The following is a 24465-nucleotide window of genomic DNA, read 5'->3' on the forward strand; positions in this document are numbered from 1 at the left end:
GTTCTGATCTTTATCTTCATTCCTATCTCCATCCTCATTCCTTCCTCTCCTCTTCCCGTGACCCGCCTCCATACCTACCATCAGCAATATTCTGGTCCCGCCACTTTCTGGTCGGGGTAAGTCTGCTTAGAGCTAGGAAACCTGCCTCATCCCTTGATGCACCTGGTATGTAAAAACCCTTTTGTTCTGAGTTAACTGTTGGAAGGGATAACTGGGGGGTGCCACTAAGGCTGTGTAAGAAAGGAGGGTCTGATCTCAATTTGCACAAGAAACAAGGCTTGTACCTAATGGCAGCCTGGTCTAGGCAGGGTGTCTCCATATGGATATTTACCTTAATTCAGGAGACTAGCATGTGGTGGTCTGGAATGCTGATTCTTATGCTAAAAAGGGAGAAACAAAAGGCCTGGAAGCAGGAAGCCTTGCCTGTGTGGCTGTTATCCAAACACCTTAATAGTATATGCCCAAAGAGTGATCAATCCACACTGCTTAGAAGTTCTTAGGAGAAGAATTAATCAGGAAAGCTGCCATAGCGCACAAGAAAACCATTGCAGGAACCCATTAATATATATTTAAAAGCTAATGTCACCAAGACTCCTGAAGGCTTGGCTTTTTCCTCTGGAAGAGCCCTGCTTCTTCCAGGTATTAGCCTTTGCTATAGTCAGTTGAATTCCTGCTTCATATTTCTGTGGCCCACAGCAAGTTTCATAATGATGGGGTAGACAATAATCATTTTTCAGTAAGGAAACCGGCCTGAGCTAGTTACTTGAATACTCCAAGTGAGCAGAAAAATGTTTTAAAATATCTTTTCTTGTTTTTTTTTTTTTTTTTTTTTTTTTTTTTTTTTTTTTTTTTTTTTTTTTTCCAGACAGGGTTTCTCTGTGTAGCTTTGCACCTTTCCTGGAACTTACTCTGTAGCCCAGGCTGGCCTTGAACTCAGATCCGCCTGCCTCTGCCTCCTGAGTGCTGGGATTAAAGGTGTGTGCCACCACCGCCCGGCCCCTTTCCTTTTTTTAAACATAATTTTGTATTGATTCTTTGGGAATTTCACATCATGTACCCCAATCCCACTTATTTCCCAGTCGCTCCATATCCTCCCTTCACCCTTGGAGTGTCTACCCAAAAGGAAAATTTAAAAAGAAATAATAAAAATAAAATAAAATAAAAAATACAAATAAGGATATTAATTAAAAACAAACAAACAAATCCCCAAAATAACAAAAACAAAAACAAACAAAAAACTGTGACAGGCTTTCTCTTGAGCCACCATCCAGCTCCCAAACCATGATATGAAGACTTCTTATTAGTTTTGAATGCTCAGCCTTATCTTAGCTCTTATTTCTTGCTAGCTCTTATAACTTGAATTATCCTGTTTTTCTTCATCTATGTTTTGCCTTGGGGCTTTTTACCTTTCTCTCTCCTTCCTTCTTTTCTACCTTCTTTGCTTCTTTCCTTCCTTTCTTCCCTGACCGCCCCCCCCCCCGCCCCGCCCCCAGCCACCTCACCTCTTTCTTTCTGCATGTCTTACATTCCTGCTTCTTGTGGTTGCCTGGCTGGTGGCTACCTGGTTTCCAGCCCCAAGCTTGTCCTCCTTCCCCTTCATTCTCCCCCTTCTTCTGCTGAGCCTCGATTTCTCCTCCTACTTATTATTTCTGCCCGCCTGTCCCTTTCCTAGCTTTGTATTAGACCAATCAGGTGCCTCAGGCAGGTAAGGTGAAACAAATATGACACATCGTTACATAATTAAACAAATGCAGCATAAACAAATGTAACACACTTTTACATAGTCAAAGCAATATTCCTCAATATAAACAAATATAACACATCTTTGCCCAGTTAAAATGTTCCACAACAAAAAACCACTTCCCTCCTCCATTTTTTTCCACCTCTCCATTCATCTTAGTGGCACTGGGAGCTGTGGTAAATCATGCAGTCAGTATACTGTTTTGTCCAAATAGCTTTACTTGCAAATGTTCATTGTATAATGTGTTGTTGGTCAGGTTCAAGGCCAATGGCTTCTAGTACATCATCAATACTGGACCCTCATTGAAACTACTTTGGGATATCCTGCTGTTGTCCCAACTCATAGAGATCCTGGGGCTATGGTTCCAGAGGACCAGTTCCTTCACAGGCTCTAGCAGGTTACAGATGGAGTAGATGTCAGAGTGTGCAAACTCAAAGCTCTGAGTGGTAGCTGAGTTAGTCAATCCAGGCTGCTGGGATTACACCTTCACATGAAGGGCAGAGCCAGCTCTCTTACACCTGTGGTGAGGGGTGGGAGCCAGCTTTCTCAAGTGCAATGGAGGAGGGCAGCTCTCCCATGATTGGTGGAAACGGCTATCTCATGTGGGGATCCTCTATCCCAGGACCTGTGAGGGGCAGGATCAGCTTTCCGGTGGTGGTGGTGGTGCTCTCTCAGGGCTAGTGAGGAGTGGACCAGCTCAGCATGACCCTCATACTTCAACACATGGTTCTGCACATTGTTCAACACATGGTTCAACACATGATTCACGTGGTCACTGTGGTAACACAGGCAACAGACATCAACATGGACCCAGCTGTAGTAGGACCATGGACTCAGACATGGCTGTCAGCAGCACCTTGGACCTGGGTATTGCCATGGCCCTGAGTGGCAGTGACGGCCTCTCAGATCAGCATAGGCTCAGCAGCAGCATGGTCCCAGAACTCCAATATGGCTGCAGGTGGTGGCCCAGATTCCAGGCAGTGGCACAGTCCTCAACGGCAATAGGAGCCATAGACATCAACACAGATCCTGGCTCTCATATGGTCATAGACCCAGATACGGCTCCCGGTTACAGCTTAGGCTCTGATGTCCCCACAGCCTGGGTGCCAGAGCTCTATAGCTCCTAAGGCATCATGGCCCTTGGGCACCAACATAGCCTCAGATGTCTGTCCACACTCCAGGCATCTGCATAGCCTTTGGTGGTAACAGGAACCATGGACATCAACACAAATATAGTCCTTATCAGCAGCCCTGGCCAAGACATCACTATGGTCCTGGGTGGCAAGCAGGCCACCCACATCAGTGCATTCCTCACTGTCTTCACCTCTTCAGACCTGCCTCTCTCCACCATTCTGCCTCTTTCTCTCTCCCACACCCCACCATATATTTGCTTACTATAATGGTGCCCAACCTTGTGGCATGAGGTGAGTCTGTGATTTCTTTGACCTGCCCAGGCCAACCAGCCCAACTAGGTGTGTGTGTGTCCTTCAACTACCTGGTCCTAATGGCACCTGGCAGACCTGTAGTTTCTTTGACTCACAGGCCAAGTGGCCCTAGGCGAGTGTCAACATAACTTTCTTATAAACATTTACATACTTAAATGTATCAATACTTGTTTTCACAGTCACTGGTCTAAAGGGAAAATTTATATATGGATGATCTTTATGGACCAGTTCACTCCTCCTCACTCATATTCCTAAAGCTAGACCTTAGTTTACGCCTCTCCTTTTCTAGTTGAGAAGGATCTTGGGAGATATGGCCCAGCTATTTTCCAGGCAGAGTAAACCACTGAACCTTGGGGCTAGGTACTGCAAACAATGATCTGGAGTATGGAGTAGAATGATATAAACAGGAGGGATAGTGAACAGGACCAAGAGTCAACAGGACTCAGGAAGCATGGAAGAAGAGGTTGCAGAGCACATGCGGTAGGTATAATGTGCCAGACAGATTGGGCTCAGTTTAAAGGACTTGAGAGGCATGGAAGCCACTTGAGATTCTCATTTAAATTTTCAAAATACCAGGAAACTCCTGAAGGACCTTCAGCAGGGAACCGTTGTGATCATGTCCTCTTTGCAGGAGGTACAGGAAGAAACAGTTAAAACTGAAAGGAGGAAGCCTCTGTGAGGTTTACAGTAGTCTCCATTCTCATCTCATCCCCCTCCAGTGAAAAGAAAATGTGAAGTGACAACGAGGGCATGAAAAAGAAGAAAAGGGCATGGCTGACAAAGTTAGTTAGCAGGAGGAGGGTGGAATTGAGGAAGTGAATTTGATGCTACGTAACTTGACTGAAGAGCTGAGTCTCCTAGACTCTGATAGGCTCACAGCTATTAAATGGTGTCCTCTGAAAGTGATAGGAGAAGCCCAGGATGCTACTGAAAGACTCTTCTTTCCAGGATGCATTCCCCCATGACTTGTAAACTCTGTCTAACTGCTGGTTCCATCATCTTTCAGAGAAGAATACTATTGGCTGTTTGACTCATTCTTCCTAAAAGTCCTATCAGAATTAGTGCTTGGGGGTAAACTGGGAGATGGCTGTCTGCATTTTTCTGTCACTTTATTGTGCTCTCCAAATCTTTTCCATTCACACATCCTCTGGGGATTGGAGCTGCTGACCCAAGATCTTGTCTTTGATGAGAAATTTCGTCTATTGCTTGTATGTTTAAATTTAACTTCCCAAACTCAGAAATTAAATATCACTGTGTAAAGAGTTTCCATTAATCACCACAGAGATCAAGTCACTGAAGGCAATGACAACATCTTCTGGAGACTCCTGGGCCTTCGGCTCCTATCGGCATCCTTTTCTTCTCCCGCCAAATGCAAACATTTATCTTGTGTGACCAGACTGGAATGATTCTTCAGTCTCTACAGATTTATCACTGGCTAGCTCAGTGACAAGTGTATTATTTACACAAAATTTATTTCCACTCCTAGTATTTTTGCCCTCCATCTAAACTAAGAGAAGACCATTTTTTTCCTCTACTCATTTTTTTTTTTAAATAGTGGGAAATAAATGAGGCTTTTTTCTTCTTTTTCTGTTTTAGTCTTTAAGTCTTGACTTTTTTGTGCTCATGAAATTGGACAAGACAGAGTCTAGGTTTTCTAATTAGTCTAATTAGTTAGTAATATAATAATAATCATAATCATAATAAATTTCTGTGGTGTGTTTGTATCAACTTTAGTAACAACTGAGAAATCAGTTTGTAAATTTTTAAGACACTATATAAATGTCACATATTTGTGAATTTGAAGGAGAGTGGGGAAGCGAACATAGGAGGGTTTGGCAGGAGGAAAGGAAAGGAAGTCAAGCTGTAATTACAATCTCAAAAAAGCCCCTAAAATAAATGTCACATATCAGAATTATTCAATGACACGGTACACATTTTAGTCTCTAAGGGAAAATGTCTGTCCTTTTCTTCTTGATCTGTGTGCATATTTATTATTCCTTGACTTAAAATATTTATTGAATGCCTATTTCCAAACAACATTGTACCATAATCATGGTTGACAGTGAATGTGACAGAAAATTGCTGACAGTTTCGAGATAAAAATGATTCTGAGGTAAGAAAAAAATAACATTTACATCTTCTCAGAAAGCAAGCCAAACTTTATGTGGGTTATGCTAAGGAATGGTGCAGTATAATGATTCCCTATCTTGGATGGACAGTAGAGTCTCCCGGGGAGCCAATATAAATACTGTTCCTATTGAATCATCACGTGTGGAAATGGGCTGCGATATCTCTGTTCTGGTTTTGCCTTTTGTTCTTTAGAAGAAAACTCCCTTGGAGAATTCTCAGCCAGCTGGCTGTGTCAGTTCCTTGCTGGGAACAGGGCCACAGATACTGTAGACACAGAAGCGCAATGAAGATAATGCTCAGTGAAATGTTGCTGCTGCCATGAGGGTGGGCTTCCTGGAGAAGGAGGGCCTTGAGGTGTGGAGAAGAAGAGGGTTCATACCCAAGATGTGTTCCATTGCCTGACCCAGCTGGCCTTCATTGTGCCTCCAGGGTTCAGTGACAACTCCTCTTTTGGTGAGGGCTTTCTAATGTCACAAGGTAGGGGTGGGAGGCTTCTGAAATGCCGTTCCTTATCTGAGCATAGAGAAGCCCCACAAATGATCCCTCAGCACCTAGCTAATCCTACATTTCTACATCGAACATTCTCCCCTTTTGAAAATTTCCTTTTGTCTTATGAAGATGGCATTCATTGTTTCTCTCTTATAAAAATATATGGTTATTATAACATATTTGAAAACTTTTTAAAAAATCACAAGAATACTGTAAAAAGTACCTACATGTTACATGACTATGAGAAAAACTACTTTTTTCCTATACACATGCAAGCGCACAAATGTCTATATAGTTTCCAAATTAGCTCCCAATTGGGATATTATTTGTGACATGCTGCTTTCTTTCTATATGCTATTATATTAAAATTTCTTTTAGAAATTGTGTTTATTTTTTATTTATATACATGTTTACTTGTCAGTGTGCTTGTGAGTTCCACCTGCAGGTGCTCACAGAGGCCAGAAGAGGGCACTGGATGCCGAGGAACTGGAGTCACAGGCAGCTGTGAACCAACCAATTTGAGTGCTGGGATCTGAACTCAGGTCTTCTGGAAGAGCAGGAAGCACTCTTAACCATTGAGCCATTTTCCCCAGGCCACTGCATTAAATGTTTCCTTGTCATGAAATATATTTTTAAGCCTCACAAAAATATGGATTTGTCCTATATAGGTCTGAACATTCGACCCTGAAGTTGACAAATATGTATTTTTAAATATCCGGCCCTGGTTAAACTCAGTGGGTCACAAAACAAAGCAAAAAGACATGGATATGGGGAGGATTTGTAGTGGGGAGGGGAAGGAATAGGAATGGAAGGAAGATGAGAGAAAGTGGGGGTGCCAATAACCAGAATGACACACACGCGCGCATGCACGCGCATATATATGTATATGTATATGTATATGTATATGTATATGTATATGTATATGTATATGTATATGTACATGTATGTGTATATATGTATGGAATTGCCAAAGTGCCTTTACTAGAAGATCAAATTATTATCTATTTCTTTTTTGAAGAACTATAATGTCTGGATTTGGCAAGGACGTGTAAAGAGCTTGGAAGTCACTTTTTCTTTGCACCCCACAATAAGAGAAACTCCAAACAAACAGACAAATAAAAATTAGCTGTGTGTCTTAGGCTCATCTGAGAATTCAAATCTCAAGCCACGAAAGATTGGGAATATACAGCTTCTTCCTTGAGATCAGTTCACCAGAGCCAGAGATGCTGGGGAAAATGACTGGTAAGAACATTTAAGTGATAGCTTTAACAAATCCCTGGAGGTTTAATGGACTAGCTGGAAAGTTCAAAACTCCTAGGGACTCAGTAGCTTGGGGACTGCCAAACTTTAACAGGTTCTTAGCTTCACGAGCACCTCTGGTTTCTTTCTGTGAAGATTTGGGGGGAGGGTTACCTCAAGTTATAAGAAGAAAGGCAAAGTTATGAGAAACTAGGACCAAAGGCCTCCATTCCAAAGTAGTCTACAAGAGTATGCAAATGATTTGGGGGAGAAATAAGCTCTCTGTGCCTAGAAATACTTCTGCAATTCCAATAAACACTTCAAGAGGTCATGGATCAGTGACAACGCCCACTAAAACCCTGACCCTTAATTGCACTATTATAGGAGACTGCTAGTTTCTAATATTTTAGCACCATATTAACAGACTCCAGTAAAGTAAATGAAGAATACCAGGATTCAAGAGTCAGACTCCAGTCTAAGAAGGAAGTTGCAAGGAAACCCAAAAACAACATGTCCCCAGACCACAGGGAACTTGTATTAGAAATCAGTAGCAAAAAGATACCTGCAGGGGCCCCAAACACTTGCAGATTAAATGGGATATTTTAAAAAACATGCAAATTAAAGATGTCTCCAGAAAAAAATATTTTAAAATATCTTGAAAATACAATTTACCAAAACTTGGAGGTACAGAGAAAACAATGATCAGAGATAATGTGTGGCAGTGGTCTGAGCATGGAGGAGGAACTCAATGCAGTACTGTTACAACACTAACAAGAACAATGCTATTAAGGATGAGAGGAACAGGATTTCTTATTCATTGCCAGTGGGAATGTAAAATGGAATAGCTGTTTTGGAAGACATTGTGATGGCTTAGTGCAGCTAAAGATACTCTTTCTGTATTATCCTTGCTAGTTGTCAAAATGATTTTGAATTACCAAAACTTACGTCTACAGAAAAGCAACAGGTGTTTACAGCAATTTTATTCAAAATTGTATAAAGTTGGACCAATCAAGCTATCCTCTAGAAGGTGAGTGGAGATAGTCCATGGCACCCAAGTGACACAATCCTACTTGGTGCTGCAAACATAAATGAGCTATCAAGACCCTAAAGTACACAGAGAAACTTTAGTAATATAGTGAAGTGAAAGAAGTGAATTGGAAAACATTATATAGTGCATGGATTCATATTGTATGGCATCCTGGAAAAGGCAAGCTATGGAGACAGCAGAAAGGTCCGTGGTTTTCTGGGTTTTGAGGGAGAGAAAAATGAACTGATGAAGCACATAGGACTAGGGAGGCAATGAAATTATCCAGACTGATACTGGAAGGCTAGATATATGTCTTTATTCAATAGCGTGCAACACAAACTGTAGTCTTTGTAGTCTGAGTTATACTAACATGCTAATGTAGATTTATCCATTGTATCAAATGTTACATCTGATACAGGGTGTTTATAGAGGGGAAGATATATGTGTATGAAAGAAAGAGGTACATGGGAACTTTTATTTCTAAAATTTTCTGTGGACCTAAATATGTGCTAGAAAGAAAGCTTACTGATAAAACATTTTGTTTTCTATACACCAAAGAATCAATAATATAAAAATAAGATATTCTTTTTTTTTAACTGTAATATTCTTTTTGTTGTTGTTGTTATTGCAAGATGAAACATCCTAACCTGACAGTAGCACTTAAAGTTGTACAGGGGCACCCACTCCTCTCAGAGTTTCCCACCAGGAAAAAGGAGTTTCTAAAAACAACTGGATTTACTAAGTCTGGTCCAATGCCTGCAAGAACAGGGAGAATTAGCCAGGAAAGGCATGGTGGACTGCCTTCCTGTCACTCAGACATCCAGTTCTGTGCACAACTCTTGTAATCACCATTTCCTCAGGCTGAAACCACAAGCTCATCTCCTTTGCACTCTCCACAGAATTGCTGCTGTGAAAGATGTTCCTCCCAGGCTTAGAGTCTGCAGCACTGGTCTTCCCTCATCACCCGGCCTGTCTTCACAGCATTAGCCCCACCCAGACCACAGCAAACACTGCCCTGAGTACATGCATGTATTTCACCAGGCAGGTAATGAACGGATGGCCCTGAGGCTGAGAAATTTCATGCTAAAAGGGTAAATCCCTTCTGTTCAAAATGCTTGATGAATTCTCCCTCAAGGCCCCTGCTGGACCCCATTGGGCTTGATAGCTATGGAGGTGTGCTCATCGTTGGCCATGGTCTGCTTCAGAAGCTTGTGGTTTAACTCTGGTTGCAACTGCCCGCACTGGAGACACACCTGGCCCCACATGGTTCCCAGCATGTGCTCACACCTTATGCTTTTGTAACAGTTCCCACTCAGGAGAGCTCTTTTGAGAGAACCCAGTTGTCCTTTCTTCCCCTGGTTTGTAGGATGTCATTCTAGTGGTTTTAAGTGTTTTTAAAAATCAAGACACTCTCCAACTACTGTTTGCCCTCTGTTTAAGGCTCCTGTCCTAGGCTTCTTGTTACAATTAGAAGCACACGACGAGTAATTACTCGTATTCTCTCTAAATTATCAGTCCCTTGTGTAGAAGAACCCATCTATCTAATCTTTGTTTTCCTACAGCCTGATAGAGTGTAAGGAATCTACTAGATACTTAATGCTTATTTCTTGATTAAATGAATGCAATTTTATTGAGTTACCACTTCATGAAGTTTCCTATTTGTCTTTATACCAGATAGACCGAACAGTACAAAAATAAAATGACTCCTTAAGCACGCGCATGCGCGCATGCATACACACACACACACACACACACACACACACACACACACACACACACACACACACACATTGGAGAAAATGGCAACATTTAATGTATGCACAAAGTCAATAAACTAAGGCATTCAATGTGGTCTGTCTTCTTGAGTTCCATCTCTGTCTTTTACTGTCTGTTTTTTTTTTTAAGCAGATGTATTATCTGTATGTCAAGAATATGTGAGTTAGAGGGAGGTTTTAAATGTCAGACTCCAGGGTGGCCTTTTCTAAGTTGCAGAGGACAAGAAGAAGAGCAGGAACAAATGTTAGAGGGCCATCTCTTTTGGCTGCTTCCTTCCTATATGAATTCCCTAAGTGGCAATTTGTGCTTCTCCTCTTCTTGTGCAATTCTGCTTGTTTTCAAATTCCTTCTGATCAAGCTCCAGTCTATGAACGCTGAATGCATCCTGAATATTGAAATATAGATAATGCACTCCATTTTCCTTGAAGAACTCTAAGCTTTCTGACATCTTCATATAGACAAATTCAGTCTGATCTCCAGTTTAAGAATAGGCAAGATCATTTCTGGGCCTAAGTGTGATATCTGTGGCGGTTCAAAGAAGACTCCCAGGGCCTGCTTCTTCCTTACAGTTTTCTTTACTTTGGGCCTTGATGGCAAACAGAATAGAGTCATTCCAGCTCTCCAGATAGTCAAAGAAACAGGCCATGTCCCTTCTAAGTCTCCTGTTCTCTGAGTTGCCCCCCTCCCCTCCCTTTGCACCTCCGTATCTTTCAAAGTTTCCATCCCCATCGACATCTTATCTCCATTTATTCTGATGTCAGTTGAAGTCTGGATTTTGGGTGCTTTTCTATTTACTTACTTTTCAGAATACAGGACTATTAATTTTCTAACTCTACAAAAGCTTTTATTCTATGAGTATAAACTGTCAGTAAGTTTGGTGTTTTTTTGGCAACCAATGTATAATTGTGATTCTTATTGAATGTATAAACCACAAACTGTTCCTTTTGTGAATTCCTATTGATTTCTGAACCACAAGCACAGGAAATTACATTTACACTCCTAGGATCTACCTTGCTAGACTGATTCTGCCCCGAATCCCAATCCTTTGTAACACTTTCTGCCATGAATCAATCATACTTTACATTGATTATGCCTCTAATTGCTCTATATTAGTAGATTTTTGTTAGTCTTAGAGTCAGGATAGGATGGATATATTGAAGGAGAAACAATTTCTTCACTGAAGAGGCTTATAAAATCAAAAGGATTGTTTGTGCCTTGTGCTACATGTCCATTGTGGATTGGTTGGGTCTCTGTTTCTAGCTTCCTTGGGAGTCAGGCTGAGTAAAACCTTCACTTCCACTGAAGTCAGTTAACATGGAAGAAGGAAAAATGATTCTGGGAGGTTTCAAAATTAGCAATTAGAAGTAAGACACATTACTTTAGCCTAGAGGTGTTGGGCAGAAGTGGTTTAAGTAAAAAGTGTCCTCCATAGGCTCATGTATTTTTCAAACACTTGGTATGCAGTTGGTGGCCTTGTTTTAGGTTATAGAACTTTTAGGATATAGATCTTTGCTGAAAGAAGTGCACCCTGGGAGTAGGCTTTGAGAGTTAGTAGCCTTGTCCCACTTCCAATTCACCCTCTGTTTCTTATGTACAGGCAAAGTGTGATGGGTCAATCAAGAGTCCTGTTCTTTCTGCCATATGTGACCCCACTATTATGGATTCTAGCCATCTGGACTGTAAGTCAAAGTACACTTTCTTCCTTAAGTTGCTTCTGGTCATGATATTTTATCTCAGGAACAGAAAAAAAACCTAATACCCCTTTGCTCCTTAGCTGGAATAATTTTGTATACTTGTCAACTATATGGAGGATAGAAATTGCAATTCTATCATATAGTCATAGATACTTCATGAACTGTGCCAAAGACAAACACAGCATAATCTTTATGCTACTGATACACTAGTTAACAAAAAAGATTTGTGTGTAAGGCAAAGACCTAGGAAATACTCTTATAATGCATTCCAGGAAATCTTTAAGATGGGCATGGATATATTATTCAACACTCTATGCAATGGATTCACTCAGTAAGGCACAACTCTACTTGAGTCTCTTGTCATACTTTATCATCTTATTTACATCACATTCTGATGTAAATGTAAAGCCTGTTCTGAGACATGCAATCTTTACTTTTTAAACATGAGTTTTTGTGTTTGCTTTACCATTCTGTAGCATTCTGAGGACTGAGAAATAAGCATACATTTCTGGGATTCAAGGCTTTTTTTTTTCAGTTTAGGAATCACATGAAGAAAATTTAAGAAATAAATCTCTATAATTTAAAAATTCTAAAAAAAATCTTATCCTGCTTATCTTTTCCAATAATGTGTTACTTCTGCCATTTATTAGTGTTTCTGAAACCCTTGCAGCTTACAACAATCATCTCTTCTGTTTGTACATCACTCTTAGATTCTATGAGATATGGAAACTAGAAGAGTTTTTGAGGAGAGCTACATGAAGAAAAAGGAATATACAGTTTATAGTGCTGAGAACATATATGGGGGGAAAATTATTGATTGTAATGAATATCATAATCAAAAGTGACTTATGGAAGAATAAGTTTATTTTGGTTTATGGTTCCAGATGGGGAGTCCATAATGGCAGGTGAGGCCTGGGAGATGACTGAAGCAGGAAGCTGAGGGATCATGTATCCAACCACAACAGGAAGTAGAGAGCAAAATGGAGGCGGGGCAAGGCTATACACTCTCAAAGCCTTCTCTCAGGGATGTGTTTCTTCTGACAAGGCTATACTTTTCAAAGATTTCATGTCCTCTCCAAACAGCACCATCAATTGGGAACCACCTGTTCAAACAACCTAAGCCTGTGGGGGACATTTCTCATTCAAACCACAACAACAAACAAAACAGAATATTATCTTTGAGCAGCATGGAGGACTTCTTGGCAGTAAATGTTAGGTGAGTGATCTATGTTTAGTAGATTGTGTTACTGTTTCTAGTTTTTCATAACCTTTATTTAGAAGTAGAATTTTATGTGTTGGGACTTTGGACTTCATGTGTTACTTTGGCCAATAAAAGGTGGTAGAAGGTGTGTGTTTAAAGAGGAAGCATTAAGAAATGTCACTGGATCTGTTGTTGCTATTTCCCTAACTATACTAGAATAGCATGTACCAAATACGTCTCTTTTTCAGCCTGGATTAAAAAACAAGTCACAGAGAGACTGCAGCCAACCTATATCAACTTGTAAGGCATTTGGGAAATAAACTTTTGTTATAAGTCACCAAGATAATGAGTTATTTATTTCTTGTTTTTTAAAATTATTATTACTTTTATCATCATCATTATTATTATTTTACTTCCTCACCACTGTTTCCCCTCCCTCCCTTCCTCCCAGTCTCTCCTCCCATCTCCTCTCTATCCACTTTTCCACTTCTATTCAGAAATGGGCAGGCCTGTCATGGATACCAACCAAACATGGCATATCAAGTTGCAATAAGACTAGACACCTCCCCTCATATTAAAGCTGGACAAGGCAACCCAGTATGAGGAACAGGGTCCCAAAAGCCAACAAAAGAGTCAGAGACAGCCCCTGCTCCCACTGTTAGAAATCTCACAAGAAAACCATTATTACACAACTATTACACACACACACACACACACACACACACACACACACACACACACACACAGAGGGTCTAGGTCAGTCCTGTGCAGGCTCCCTGGTTGTCAGTTCAGTCTCTGTGAGCCCCTGTGAGTCCAGGTTAGTTGATTCTGTGGGTTTTATTGTGGTGTCCTTGACCCCTCTGGTCCAAACCATTTTTCCCTCCCTTCTCCCATAGGCTTCTCCGAACTCCACCTAGTGTTTGGCTGTGGGTCTGCATCTGTTTCCACCAGTTGCTGGATGAAGCCTCTCTGATGACAGTTGGGGTAGGCTCCAGTCTACAAGTATAGCAGACTATTTTGGGCAGATGATGAGTTTTATTTGTAATCACATTAGTTAGTAAAAAAAATAACTGGTACAGGAAGCTGGCTAGTAGGTGTGGTAATATTTTGTATGTGCTCTAACAAATAAAGCTTGCCTGAAGACCAGAGGGCAAAGCTAGCCACTAGTTAATGCTGTGGGATGTTCTGTATGTTAAATGTGTTACTCTGATTGGTTAACAAATAAAACACTGATTGGCCAGTAGCCAGGCAGGAAGTATAGGCAGAACAAGGAGAGTGGAGAATTCTGGGAAGTGGAAGGCTGAGTCAGAGAGATGCTGCCAGTGACTGCCATGACAAGCGAGATGTAAGGTACCAGTAAGCCACGAGCCACATGGCAACTTATAGACTAATAGAAATGGGTTAATTTAAGATATAAGAACAGCTAGCAAGAAGCCTGAGCCATTAGGCCAAACAGTTTAAATAATATAAGCGTCTGTGTGTTTATTTTATAAGTAGGCTGTCGGACTGCCGGGGCTTGGCAGGACCCTGAGAGGAAACTCCACCTACAAGTTAATCATAGAGGCCAGGCAGTTGTGGCACACACTTTTGATCCCAGCACTTGGGATCTCACATCTTAAATCCCAGCACGAGGGAGGTGGAGACAGGAAGTGATGTGGCTAGGTGGAGAGAGAACTATAAGGCAGGAGGAGACAGGAGCTCAGAGCCCTTTTGGCTGAGGATTGGGTAGAGGTAAGAGCTAGTGGCTGGCTGCTCTGCCTCTCTGATCTTTCAGCATTTACCCTGATAACTGGCTCCGGGTTTTTATTAGGACCAATTAGGATTCATGCTACAAGTAGAAATATAGAACTAGCCTTGAGACCCAAGGTAATGAACTATCAAAAAGTTTTAAAAGAAGGGTTTTAAGATTACTAGGATTATTGAATACAGTGGAAAAAAAATCAAGAAATACATGAACTGAAAGGCTATCTGTTTTGGAGACCAAGTAATGCCTGTAAAAAGCTTTTATAAATAAGAAAGAATTGATTAATGGTAAGACATTGTCCTAAAACATTATTGATTCCTAGCAGCAAATTTAGTGTTGGCTATAGAAACTGTAATGTTTGTGACCTAGAAAAACTGATTCTAAATTAAGAGGACAAAGAAGAAATAAGGGATGAAAAAAAAATAAAGATAGCCCAAAGGAAGGACTTTGATGAAGATATTCTTTCTTAGATAAATAGCATTGTTGATATAGGTCTCTGTGTTGAGCTCTGAGAAGGTAGGATATCATGATCCCAAAATGGGCCCAGGGTGCACTCTGATTGCTTTGTTATAAAAAGGGTATCAAAGTCACATTCTCAATAAATAGCCCTGTCATGCCCAGACTCCTTCTTACTCGGAGGAAACCAGACAGGGAGAGCCCATCCAGGACTCAAACACCATCACCTTGATTGATTGCAAATGCCTCACTAGGACTGGAAGAAAGGGACTACAGGGTGGAGACCAAGCTTCCTCTTTCTGCAAACAACACAAGATGATAAAATACAATCTGCCAAGTACTTTGGTAGTTGTGTTTTTCAGAAAAAAATCTTTCACAGCTCTCATCATCACATTTCTCCATGTAATTGGAGCCATGGGATTGAGATACATTAATCTGCACTCCTCAGCAAGTTATAAGAGGCAGAAATAACAGAAATCACAGAACTTCTGCTGGAAGAAATGCTGCCTTAATAAATTCGTAGGAAGAAACAATGATCCAGGACAGAAGGAGGAATTCAGTACTTACCTGGAAACAAAATCTCACCCAATATTCTTCAGCAATGGTTCTCAAATCACTGTGTGAGTCTCTCTGATTGGCTTGAACTTTCCCTGACACATCATTCTAATTCATGCCTTATGCATGCTTTGTTCTTGATGTTAAACTCTTGTCTGTCTTGCAAGATGCATGCTAGTTTTGTCTCAAATGTTCCCAATGAGCTGTGTGATTTCCATTCTTCTATCACTTTGCACTTCAATCAGTGAGTCTCTCTGTCTTTTTCCTCCACCACCATTCAACTGCACTGGGAAAAGAACCATGTAGCATTTTGACTTGGTATCCTAGGAACCTGATAGTCTGTCTGATACAAGGAGGGTGCTAAATCAATATTAAATGCAGGACTTTATACTTTCTCTACAATCTCCTTTTCCTCCATTTTTGTTTTGGGGAAGGGTCTGTCCCCAGATTTGGTTTTCCTGTCTTTTACTGAACTTTGCAACTAATTCGAGAATTCTAGAATGAATCCAAGACAAGAATGATCACATGTCAGAAATCAGAGGTTCTGGCCTCCAAGTTGCTGTTTGCTTTTAAAAAAGAAAATCAAGTTAGGGCCTCATTATGAAGCCAAAGATTGGTCTTCAACTCGTGATCCTCTGCCTCAGCATACCAGTTTGCTTCCTTGAGGGACAAGCTAATGTGGAATTTGTTCTCTGCATTATACAGAGCACTGTGGTCTATAATCCCCTGGGGGTCTACAAAACTGCACAGTGGAGGCAAAGGGAGAACAGGCTAGCATCAATAGCACAGCAAGCCTGTGCTCAGGCATTTGGCAGAAAGCAGCCTGGGTACCACACTGATTTGCCTTTTTGATCATGCCCTAGCTAAGGTGTTGCTTTCAACCAGAAAGGCGAGTTTTCATGTTTGATTCCAATGGACATGCTTAAACTAACTGCCTTGCCAGCAGATGGCAATTTGGGGTATGCTGCTTCTCTTACTAGATGTTTCTTTAATTGTGTCTCCACAGAGAAGAATATTCTACAGGGAAGATTATCAGCTGGCTTTGGAAGCAAATGCCCAGGTTTTGTTTCAGTTGAAAGATGGCACTTTTTCACCATATACATTACATTTTATATTTAGACCTGGAACACATCTTTATTTTTTCAAGAATCATTAAAAAGAAAAAAAATAAAAATGAGGGAGGAGAAAATCAAAGTGTATAGTCAAAAAGATAAATAATTCAAGGTGCAATTCTGTCTTAAGCAGGTCATTATGATAAGGTGTTATATTTGGATTTCTAAAATCTGAGAATGCCCACTTGCTGTGGAACAATCCTTTTGTACAAGATGAATATGTGTTACTCTCATTGGTTAATAAGGAGCTGACTTGCTGATAGCTAGGCAGGAGTTTGGGGACAGAAGAATGCTGGGAAGAAGGAGGGCAGTCTGAGGAGATGCCATGAGATGCAGAGAGAACAGGATGGGAAGTTTATACAGGAGGTTAGTAAGCCTTGATTAATATAAACATATTTATATTAATATATAATGCACATAGATTAATATAAACGGGTTAGTTTAAGTTATAAGAGTTAGCTACAAACAAGCTTAAGCTATCGGCCAAGCATTTATAACTAATATTAAATCTTTGAGTGGTTATTTGGGAGTAGCTAGGAGAGAAAAACTCCATCTATACCCACTCATAATACCACAAATCCAAAGAGATCACTTAGCAATATTAAACAACAATACCAGCTACCATGTATTAACGGCTACATTATTTTCAATTTTCCATATCCCTTCATAATAGTGAATTTTCTATTATTCTAAATGAGGAAATGGAAACTTGCAGTGTGAATTGTCATGAATTCCACCAGCTTTGAGGACAGAGCTTAGAGTCAGGCAGTGCTCTGTTCACACCCAAGTTGGATGCATTTAGCAAAATCACTGAAACTCTTATGGTTCAGTTCTTTCTCTGCAAAATACATATAATAATCATTTCCTCACAGCACTGCAGGTGGAGGCAAAGCAAGACCATCATCGTCTGATCCTTACCTCCAAAGCTTTTTTTTGTCCCTTTTGTTACTGGTTGCTATGGGTTCCAGTAGACTAGTTGTGGTTGTCTGAATGTGAATGGCCCCAATAGATGTTTAAATATTTGGACCCTGTTGATAGGAACATTTGGGAAGGATTAGGAGGTGGCCTTGTTGGAGGAGGTATGTCACAGAGGCAGGTTTTGAGGTTTTAACATATACTGTTGCAAGGTATTTGATTACACTGCATAAAGATATGTCACTGTGATCGGTTTAATAAAAAGCTAAACTGCCAATAGCTAGGCAGGAGGTATATCTGGGACTTCTGGACAGAGAGAGCTCTGGAAAAAAGAAAAACAGGGTCTCCAGCTGGATGCAGAGGGAGCAAGACATACAAGAGGAGAGGTAAAAGCCATGAGCCACTTGATAGCACATAGATGAATAGAAATGGGTTGATTTACATTATAAGAGATGGTTAGAAACAAGCCTAAGCTATAGGCTGAGCTTTCATAATTAATAAGTCTCCGTGTCATTTTTTTTGTGAGCTTGCAGCCCAAAGAAAGCCTGCTACATCCCATCATTTCCAGTATGCCCTCTGCCTCCTACTTATAGTTTGAGATGTGAACTCCTAGCTGTTACTTCCACCATGCTTTACCTTCACCATTATGAACTCTAGTTAGCCCTCTGAAACCACAAGCCCAATTAAACATATAATTTTATAAGTTGCCTTGTTGATGGTGCTCTATTACAGCACTAAAAAAAAGTAACTAGTATGTAAGTTCCTGGATGCATCCACCAAATACATTAACCCCTTTCATCACTTTTGAGCTAGGGCAATTGTTTTCAACCAGAAAGACAGAAAGGCATTTTTTCTTGGTTGATTCTGACAGACCTACTTTGCCAGCTGCCTGCAATTTGGTATGTGCACCCTTTCCTCACTAGTTGCTCCCCTTATTGTGTATCAATTTATGTGTCCTGGGAGTTTGTATTTGTAAAAGTCGGCATGTCTGGTCATCTGATTGACTAGTGAGGTGCTTCTGCCCACACTGTTTGTCGTTTCTCAATACTGCCTGCTTACCAACATCAATGAATAAGCCACAAACTTACGCCAAATCTGACTTGGGAGAATGCAGAATCTGCCTTTGAAAATCCTTTTCTCTTTGATTTGTATAAAAAGCCTGGCTGCAGGTCACTGATTTGCACTTTGCCCAAAGAGGATTGAGTGTGTCCATCAGTGATCCTTTTTAGTGTGACTGTATGATGGCTTTCTAGTTCTAAGCACCATGGGTGTAAACAGTGATTTGGGCAGAGACTTAACTTCCACATGTGTCAGGCTGGGTAGGTAAAATCATCTCCATTCTATAAACACAGGAGCTGGAACCCAGAAGGATGATGGCACTTTCATGTCATTTAGCAAGTGTAATGGTCTCCCACAGGTTTCCCTGACTCTAAGACCAAGGCCTTTCATTTTCAGTAAAGTAAATCAGAATGACCATTCATTTTGTTAAGGTCAGGAGCTAGACTGAGTTAACATGACTATCATGTCTTTGAGAATGACAATGATCAGGTTTTGATAAATTTAGATGAGTAATTCCTGGTTCTGGGCAGGCTTAATGGAGGGCAGGGATTCTGACATGAACTCTGAAAGGTGGAGACCCTTTCCACATGAAAGATGAGATGAGCAGATGGGATAAATATGATAAAAGTTTGCACCTCTGAACCACCGTCTTGAAGAGGAGTGATGTACAATGTGGGGACTTTTAGGAAGGTGGCAGGAAACTATCTTCACTTGGGGCAGGAAGTTCTTAAAAGTCATTAAAGTAAATGACTCAGCTTCTTTGGTTTGCGAGCTTATGGAAATGACATCTCCTCCAGCAATTTGACTATTAGAGCACAAAAATGCTTAATTAAATAGAAATATTGAATTGAATTCACCTCTGTTGATATGCAAAGAGGGTTTATTCCCTTGAATTTATTAAATCACTAGTTAGATGGGGATTCAATTAAAAGCTAATATTAAACTCTTGAAGGAGATAAGCTCAATCATAAGAACATTTAACCTGTAAGTTGAGTGTCTGTATATTATAGTCTTCCACATTCTTCCTATTCTGTGTGCAATGAGAATCTTTTAAACAAGGTCACAGAGTCTAATTTTCAAGATTTCTAAACTGTCATATCTTGGGATATTCATCCATTTGTTCATTTAGCAAATGTGTGTGCCTTCCTGTTGAGTGTTCCTGGTTCCCACTATCTTTCCGGCCAGAACACGGGAGTGGCTCTTCCTTGCTCCCATTGAGTAGGAGAAGTCAGAAAGTCATAGGGGATAATAAAGCAACTTATTTACTTACTCCAGTTGAGCTGTATTTAGAGGCTTAGTATGCAGACGGAAGAGGGTTAGAGGCCCGTGTAGTGCCGAGGCCTAATGCTGAGCAGAGCATGGTGAAATCATCGCAGCAGTAACAACATTTACAGTGGCATTACTGATGACAACTACATACAACTTACTGTGTATGCTGCTCTGAATTTTGAATATAGTAAGGGAGGATGGTGAAGTAAGACAGAGACAGCAGACAGAAGATATAATGTCAAGGGCTGACACTTTCAGGCTCACAAACTTGCATTTTACTCTAGAGATAATGAGGAGTCAGTCAAAAGCTAAAGATGCACATAAGCATTGCTTGTCTGTCTGTCTGTCAATCTGTCTGCCTTTCTCTTTCTTTTTATCATAATTTACTGGTTTCTGTAGTTGATAAAATCAGAAAAGTGACATTAAGGAGTCACAACGAGGATAAGAACTAAAGACTGCCAGGACTTCCCATTGCTCATCTTCACTCATGCCCCTTCTCTCAGAATGTCACCACTAGCCTCTCTTACTTCAGACAGCTTTCCCACCTGGTCAAAGATCTGAGGAGTCAATTTCCCAGTCTCTGTGTATCAGTTCTAGAAAAGAGGTCCAGTTGGCTTTGCTTAGACTAATAACTCTTGGCAATGATGTGAGATAATCTGAGATAGATGAAATATTGAAAAGTTCCTTTAAGGGTCTGGAAAGATGGCTCAGTGGATCAAAGTGCATGCTGCTTTTTCAGAGGACCAGAGTAAAGTTCCCAGCACCCACATGGTGGCTTACAACTGCCTTTCACTTCAGTCCATCATCTTCTTCTGGCTTCCACAGGTACTTACACACATGCACAAATAAATAAATCTTAGTAATAACAAATTCCTTCAGAGGATGAATAAGAAGTGGAATAGCAATGATTCCTGAACTGGGGCAGTGACTAAGATTGGCTGAGTTACAGAAAGGAAGACATGTAACTTGGCTTTGCTTGAAGTGTTGAGCAAAGGAAGGTCACAGTGGTGCTAGGCATTGGAGAGACAGACTTTTCAATTCGCTCAACTGGGCGATGGTGATCTTATTTCTTTAGGCATGAGGAAAAGCAGTTCACCATGAAAAACAAAGGTTCAATTTTTCTTTCTAGTTTGCTGGGTTGATGATTAAACATTTTCCCTGCTTTTTTCAAAGGCAATAATTGCCCCACTTGACATGAAAACTCATATTTAAAACTTCATTTTTATTATCTGAAGTAGGTTCTATCTTACTAATATATGTGTATGTTCATTGGCAGGTTAGCTGCTGTAACAGTCTAAGAAAGGCAGTTAGTAGAAACTGAAGAAAGAAAGTAGCAGTGCCCAGTAAGATTGCACCTCTCTCTATGTCCATGTGGTCAAAATTAGCTTCCATCAAAATTAAATAGGTAGGTGACTAGATAAGCCTTTTCCTTATTTCTAAGAATTGTACTGTTCTTATAAACACCATAAATGTAACACAACTGCACTATTTTTGTTTACAAATGAACATGGTTCAGATATTTACCAATTCAAACTCTATCATCCAGTAGGCTGAGATGGGAATATTCATTGAGCATTTGACTTGAGACATTGAGTAACAGAGTTTATATCCTTGTATGTAGTCTTTACTCTGTTTCAAATGGTCTTCATCATATTCCCTGATGAACAGTTCCAAGTTAACCTTTAAAACTGAATGAAATGTCTTCTCTCCATTGTGAAGACTTCCTCAAGACAAAATTATCTTTATTCTTGTGGCTTACTAAGTAGCATCCCACAGAATTTTACTTGACCAGTACTCAAATATATTTTGTGAACTTCTATACAGATTCTTTACTCCCTCTGTGATTCTGCTTACTATGCAATGGGCTTAATAGCAGGTGGACTAAATAATACAATGAATTCAAAGCATGCTGTCTTTACTTAACACTGTGTCTGGAATATGGACAGAGATCAGCACATTAGAAATGAATAAATACATGAAAAAACAAGTATAAATGTAAAAGGTTATCCAAGATTGCCAGATAGATGACATCTACTTAGGTCTGTTTGGGGATTATGTGGCAGTGAAAATATTGACATTTGACCTAGTATCTTTACTTTTTTGAGTAGTTAGAAATATGTATGTAGCCAGGCGTGGTGGTGCATACCTTTAATCCCAGCACTCAGGAGGCAGAAGCAGTTGTATCTGTGAGTTTGAGGCCAGCCTGGTCTACAGAGTGAGTTCCATGGCAGCCAGGGCTATTACAAAGAAAAATCTTGTCACACACACACAAAAAAAAAACCCACACAAAAAATGAATATTATGTAAAAAATTTTAATAAAAAACAAGCAAATGAAAAAGTGGAGTGAGGAGGGATTTCCAAGGCCCTAATTCCCTATCTCTAGTTGAGGAACCTTTGGCAGTTGATGGCTGCTTAGGGAGGGAGAATAATTTCTCATCTGTGGTTGGTTACTGGTAGGCTATATATGCCCCACTGGATGACCCTACAACCATTCCTATATGGGTAGCACTAACTACAAAAACCAAAAAAACAAAAAATAAAAACCAAAAGACATGAAGTTGGGGGTGGGGGAGATGTATTGGTAAGAAGGTCCAGGGATAGTTGGAGGGAGGGAATAGGGGTGAATATAATTAAGATGCATTATATACATATATGAAATTTTCAAAGGATAAACTTTAGTAAGAGAGATACTTTGTTTTTAGAATGCTTAGCTGATGATAACACTACTTTTCAAATGAAAAATCAACCACCTAAATGTTCTTCAACCAATGGATGGATAATGAAAATGTGGTACATACACACAATGCAATTATATTCATCTCTAAAAAAATTAAAATTAAAATCATGAAATTTGCATGTAAAGGGATGAAAATACAAAATATTTTGTACCAAGTTGAGGTAATGCAGACCCTGAAAGACAAGTACCACAAGCTTTCTCTTTGTGGATCCTAACTCTAAATCTTTAGCTATGACTCTATGATCCAAAGTAACCACAGAAAACAGGAAACTAAAAAGGGACCATGGAGTGTTAGGAGACGCCTACATAGGAGAAGAAAAGGATACAGGTTTTATGAAGAAGGGATGGGGGAAAGAAGGGGCTTTACTGGGGGAGGAGAGGAGGGTAATACACAGGTAAGAGAAGAGAGGAGGGATAAATAACACTAAAGATGTTTGGAAAAGCATACACACACACACACACACACACACACACACACACACACACACAGTTTGAATGAAATTATACCACTTAGGGAGATAATGTGATAAAGTTCTCCCTAAGAACCGTAGATTATCTGACAAAACCTCTAGTGCTAGGCATGGGTAACTTTCTTTCAAATTGTGGGTCAGAGGAGTCCAAGAGACTTCTAAAATAATAATATAGGCTATTGTTGCCCTAAGTTGCCAGAACTTGAAGGGAAGACCCTATTTCTGAAAACAAATACTTTGGACACTGAGCTTGGAGGAACTGAGCAGGAACTGACTTGGAAGCCTCCTCCTTGAAGACTATTTCTCATGGTATCTGAAGGTGCCACAGAAGCTGATAAGGAAGAAAAGCAATCAATAGTCTTGTCCAGATATAAAGCCTATGAACCACAACAATGACCAACATGGCAAGATATACTCAAGTGTACAATGGTGGCACTTCCACCAACAGCTGTTAAGGCTTACTCAGTAAGAGGAAATAACTCCTGGTATTATAAACCAAGACAACTATCTGTGGGTGGTGAGGCCATGGACTCAAGAGTAGAAGCAACTAATGCCACTTTCCTAAATCAGTATAATTTCTAACTGTATCGTAAATACTTGTCCTTATTCCTCATACCCACTAGTCATTATAATTCTCACCCCCATTAAAGAAGCATCTTTTTTGCCGGTTGTGGTGGTGTACACTGGTAGGATTTGCTGAAGGAGGCAGAGGCAGGAGGATCATGAGTTCGAGGCCAGCCTGGGCTACACATTTAAAAAAAAAGAAGCATCTTTTTGAAGCGGAACGAAACTACTTCAGAATGACCCAGATGATTAAAATGCCGAGAACAACTGACTGTGGGATGCCCAACCACAATTTTACACCTAGGGTTGAGGGAACATTGTGGAGAGAGGATGGAAAAATTGTAAGAGCCAGAGGACCAGACTATCTGTTGTGAGATTGTGTCTTCTATTTATAACAGTGAAGCTACACCCAGGAAATCTAAAAAAAAAAAAAAAAAAAAAAAAAAAAAAAACTTACCTAAACACGACTTGAACAATGACAGTCCTAATTGATAGGCCAATATGGATGAGGGAATCTCACATGACCCAACTTCTAGATGAACTACTGGTAATTGATAGGTGTTGAAAGAGAGAGAATCAGTCTTCTCCAGGGATGAGTCCCTTGATACATTATCCAATGCCAAGTGGTCAGCCCTAAACACATATAAGCAGTACTAAGTAGACCCATTACATATATGTATAACAATAATTGAAGAACACATCACAAATTTGAGAGGGAGTGGGGAATCATTGGAAGAATTGGTTGTTTTTTTGGGGGGGAAGTGGTCCATGGGGAATCTTTGGCTGATGATTCAGCAAGATGTAGCCCATTTATGATACTTCATCTTTTACTTGATGGCAT

The 24465-nt window shown here is 40.2% G+C and overlaps 1 long non-coding RNA gene and 1 pseudogene across 1 annotated transcript in view; one reads left to right on the forward strand and one right to left on the reverse strand.

Annotated features, from left to right (window-relative positions):
- LOC128094149 (uncharacterized) overlaps positions 1-24465 on the forward strand; it is a 177146-nt gene that overhangs the window by 17603 nt on the left and 135078 nt on the right. The window contains exons 2-4 of the long non-coding RNA XR_008212842.1: positions 11445-11526; positions 12625-12757; positions 13639-13726. This is a non-coding gene — a long non-coding RNA (uncharacterized LOC128094149). The remainder of the gene's footprint in view (positions 1-11444; positions 11527-12624; positions 12758-13638; positions 13727-24465) is intronic.
- LOC128094148 (nucleoside diphosphate kinase A-like) lies at positions 8880-9264 on the reverse strand (annotated as a pseudogene).

The sequence above is a fragment of the Peromyscus californicus genome, unplaced genomic scaffold, assembly GCF_007827085.1.
Source record: "Peromyscus californicus insignis strain IS unplaced genomic scaffold, ASM782708v3 Scaffold_4__1_contigs__length_199733344, whole genome shotgun sequence".
Taxonomy (NCBI): domain Eukaryota; kingdom Metazoa; phylum Chordata; class Mammalia; order Rodentia; family Cricetidae; genus Peromyscus; species Peromyscus californicus.